Raw genomic sequence first — 5,190 nt, 5'->3', positions numbered from 1 at the left:
AAAAAAAAACGAATCTAAAAGCGAATGGCAAAACATATACATATTATTCATTCTTAAAATGTTGAAAAATAATTGATACGGACCAATTCTTTGTATTTCTGTGTATTGTTAATGTGTTCATAGCAGTGTCAAGCAATTCCTATACATGACATAGGTTTGTGAAGGGAGTTTTCTTCTGCTTCAGAGAAGATGCCTCAAATGAAGGGGTGTGTGGGGGGGGCATCAGTAAAAGAAAACAAAGCTAAGATGATTATTGTGGTCATAGGAAAATAATCATTAGCTCACACTTTTTCCTGATGATTCAATAAGGGAAAAAATTCAATAGTTGGACACACTTTTGTTTCCTATTCATGGATTAGTTTATGTATGTTCTCTAGGATGATGATTCAACAGAATGTATAAACCTACTAATATCAGTTCGGAGGATACACATATAGCATATGTGTGTAAATTAGCTTGATATTTTAATAGTTATGTAATAATTAAAATGCATATTGTTCATTAGATTTTTCTCAACGTGTCTGATTCTGAGCAGGTATGTCCTAATTTGATTAATTACCATGATTTCCTACAAATCACCCATGGATTTTGTTTTACATTTCCCACATCCTTTGTATGCTATTTTCATAAACATATTATACCAATTTGTTAACATGTTGATGACATCAATTTAAGTTTGGTTTTTGTTTGCTTTTTACCCCTATCCAATGGATTCATCTTGGTGCCTGTTGATGTAGAGGAAGAGGGCGCACATCAGCATCCTCTGGGATTTCTAAAGCAGTCCCTCTCTTGGTAGGATTTCCTTCCCTGCTCTGCAAACTACAATCCCCCAAAGCAGAGAAATATCAGTTTTTTCACCCTGGAAACAGCTCTCAGAATACTCTAATAGGTAAACAGGTCTGTGCACCCAGGTCAACGGGAGCCGCTTATCACAAGCTTGCACACTTTGTCCGACCCTTGGGCTGGTGGGGGAGAAAACGAATGTTACTAGTTACATAAAGTGTTCGTCTCAGAAACTCACGGGGACAAGTCTGTCTGCTTCTGTAGGGTTACTGTGAGGGAGCATTGACTCAATAGCAGGGAGTTTGGTTGGTTTTCCTCGGGCTGCCTGGGCTGACTGCTTTGCTCTCTGCACATACCACCGGGGGTGGGTACGAGTTGCAGGTTCAGTAGAGGCATGCATTCCTCCTTGGGACAAGAAGATGTAACTGATGCCCAAGGCCCCAACAGGGCTTTGGCGGTGCCTGCCTGTACCCACACTGCCCGATGTTTAACTTTATGTGGGGTCAGCACCTGAGGTTGCAGCCACATGTGAATAACACCAGCCCAGGTCCTGCCTGGGGCAGCCCCATGAGGAGCGCCCATCTGACCTCCAGCCTTCCCTGGTACAACGTAAGGCTCTTGGCTCAGGTCAGGCTTCAAGTCACTGTCCCCCCAGGCCTGGCCTGAGACTCCTTCTGAGGAAACACATAGTTTCAATGGTTTATTTTCTGTTAATGGCGTACTTCCACATTGGTCCCAAGACTTTGTGACCATGGCTTATACTTTTATTACACAAATATGCTAACAAAATTAACATTTTGGGACTATTTAATGAGCATGAATGAGACTGAAGCAGTAAACGTCACTCACAAGACACGTATGATGCACACACAGGCACACTATGCCAATTTTAAATATAATTTAATCGTTTCAGTCCATTATTTAAGGGTAAGTTAAAAAAATCATTCTAGTAGGCTTCTAATTCATGCAAGCATGGGTTTTACTCTAAACAAAATATCTTGAAACACGTGTCCACAAACAGTGGATGGCTGTAGACAAGCTGCACCAGGTAGTCCTCGTGTCTTAAGCGACATGCAGTGCCTTCAAAGAATAGGTGCGACCCAAACAGGGACCTCCCGGGAGATCTGCTGGGCCTGTGAAGTTCACAGCAAAGGGCTTATCTCAAGGCTATGGTGACTGCTTTTGGAATTCTAAACAGATAGTCTGGATAGATTTCCTAACCAGCAAACACACAAACAAAACCAGCACAATTGCAGGGGCTTAGTATGAGAAGCTGTAAGCAGACTAAGATGAATGAGGCGAGGACCAGAACATTTCCACTAAGGAAACCTGTCCCGCCACAACAAAGCACAGACTCGTTATTTTAGAGCCGAAAAGCTTGTCCTATGAGCATTTCGTTGGGAAGTCTTCCTGCATCTGCCCTGCAGCCTGATAGGACCTCTAGAAGAGCCCCGTCAAATCATTTGCTGTCCCTGCGCCACATGTACCTGCTGGTTACTATTTTGAACAGGGCTGGTTTAGAATGTTTAGAACATTCATTGTACAAAGGGAGGAGGCATTAGCTGTTTGGAAGTGTTAATGGCCTCTGTGTCAGGTCAGAAAATCTGACTCCCACTGGAAAATAAATGCCCAGGTTTGGTGCATTTCAACTACTGTGAAAAGCACTTCGCACCAGGCCGTTATGCAATATTTATCTGGGCACCAGGTGGAAAGCAGACATGGATCACTGAATCTGTTTCCTGCTCCTCAGAAGCTCAGCAGACCACCTTTACCTCACGATCCCAAGGCATTTGTTGTCCAGGTAATGCAATTCATTGTAGGGCAGAAGGTTCTAAGCTCGCCCGCATTTAATCTCTTGGCCCCTAACTTTCTGTTGATGGACTCAGACATTTGCTCACTCAGTGTTTGCGCGCATGTGTCATGAATGCTGTTATTGGAGACAGATGGAGCGACCAAAGCAATAATCCCCCATTAAAGACTAAATACAACCCTTTTTCATGCTTAGCAATTTTGAAAACTGCTTTATTTTTAAAAAAATCATATCTCCCAAATGTGTCCTAGCAGGCTGTAGAGTCGACCTTCTCTAAGCGTGACTAAAATAGGAGAATGTTCGGACTAAAGAGACCTCAGAGTTCATCCACTGTGTCCAACATTGTCATTTCATTTCCACCCTGAGGAACGAAGCCTCATGCTTCCAGCCACGTGGTTAATTAGTGGCAGAGATGAAACTAGAATTCAGGTTTTCTGGCCCCGAGTGTTTATTTACCACACACTATTGTCGATAATCAGTGTTTTCTCTGGAAATCATATTACATTTCTGACAACATTTCAATATGAGGAACATGCTCCTGACTAGCAGTTTCCTGCTCAATCTTGATGCTCTTCAAATGCCTCCGGAGCAGATTAAGCCCATTTCTGATGAAAGAATTTAACTTAAAGAATGTACTTCACTGCATTCAAATAAGCCCTTTAAACATTCTGCACTTCATGCTTTTATCCTAGATTCCATTGTGAGGTGATAATGAGGTGCTGAAAACTAATTAGATCATCAGACAAAACTGTCTGGTTTGCCATCTGCTGAGTCTGGAGAGTGATAGTCCCTGGTTGAACTGAGAACTGGGACTAAAAATATCCATTTTTCCTCTTCGTTGCCCTGTTCCTGCAGGAGGAAGAAAAGATTATGTAAAATTCTGGGTTGGTTTGCTAGATGGGTGGCTGTCTGTCTCTTGGGTAGATGTTAGGGTTCTCATACCTTTAAATTATCCCACATGTAGTAGCTCAGTGTTAATGTTTCCAGTTGGGCCCCTCCTCCCACTCATGGACCCCATTGTATACAATTCTTGGGGCAGCGTAGGATGGCTTAATTGTTCACAAATGGTATTCACATAATCAAGTTGCAAAGACTCCAAACTATATACTGGACAGTATCTATTTGAATTTTAGAATTGAGTCTTGGGCCCTTTCTACAGGTAAATTCTATTGCCAATGGATCTGTAATCGTGGATTCAAATGGCGAATTCCCCTAGAATGATGTACCTGTTCTTTCTCGACTTAAATAACTTGCTCATTTAAGTCAGAAAACTAAACTTAATAATCATTTTCATGTTTGTTTTACCAGAATTATTAAAGTGTTAAAAGCCACAGGTCCCTTCCACGTGTCCAGTGTGGGAGATTGGTCCCAAAGGCTTTGGGTTCCTCTTGACTTTACCCTCTAAATTCTACTTCCCAATCTTTCAGAGCCTGCGTTTTGGAAGTACGAATTTAGATAACAGCAGTGAAGTTTATACAAAGGGCTGTTTAATCAATTTTTTCCTGGCTGTCACTTTCATATTATGATTCCAAAATGACAAGTCAGTTTCCTTATGAAAATCAGTCAACCCATATGCCCAAGTATCAATCAAACCGTACAAGATACAAATTCACAATTAGTACTTAAAATTCCAAAATTTTAGTGGGATGTGAGTCAAACATTAGTAATAATTTATTAATGTCAAGTAAATGATGGTGTTTTATACATTGGGCTAACCTTGTGTTTTATAGCATTATTTTTCCTTTTCCAGTTAGGGATATCTTCTCTTACGTATGCTCCAAAAAATAAGACTGATGATTACAAAGCAATTTCGACTCAACTCTTTCAGTCAAAAATAGATTTCTGTTAGCTATTATATAATATCAAACCTAGCTCCTTGAGGTTGACACTACATCAGGACAAGCCCCAAACAACAACCACTGAAACAGAAAATGGACAAGTGAAAAGCAACCCAAAGATGATTAGCCACAATTCATATAAAACGTGATATGACTTTATCTGGAACATTTTTGGTGTATTAATGAGCCTTGAAAGAGTGGATTTTCAGTAATACCTCCATTTCCGTTCTTTTGGTTATTTAATCTGAAAACATGCGTGTGTGGAATGCCTTCATCCCTTCCTTGTAAGTGATTACGTTGGCTGCCTCACCTTTGCAGCCACCAGAAAGCCACAAAAATGAATCTGTGGCTCCACATTTAGCCACTTGGTGTGACTGGGCACCGACCTCCACACTCTACTTTGTCCGTTTTGATGTCTTGCCCTCGACTTCGCGTGTTCTCAGCACTACCCTTCTACTGGGCAGATGATGGGTGTGGTATTGCTGGTGGAGAGGCCCTGGCTACTCAACATGCGGTTTTTCAAGTGCAGCATTTATGTCACCCGAGAGCTTGAATCTCAGGCTTTACCACTGACCTGGAGAAGCAGCACTTGATATTTAACAATCAGGCAGGCATTATAGGTTGAAATGTCCTGGCCTGGACTACAATTATTCTGCTTTGCTTTTCCTTTTGTTCCTGTCTGTGTAAGCCCTGATTCTCTCCAGACTTCCCCTCCTATGGCTTAGCTTCCTCCAGTCCAGGAACGACCCTGGGGAATTC

The sequence above is a fragment of the Echinops telfairi genome, unplaced genomic scaffold (genome assembly GCF_000313985.2).
Source record: "Echinops telfairi isolate 266 unplaced genomic scaffold, ASM31398v2 ScPeMD7_7;HRSCAF=31, whole genome shotgun sequence".
NCBI classification, from domain to species: Eukaryota; Metazoa; Chordata; class Mammalia; order Afrosoricida; family Tenrecidae; genus Echinops; species Echinops telfairi.
This window is presented reverse-complemented; position numbering follows the sequence as displayed.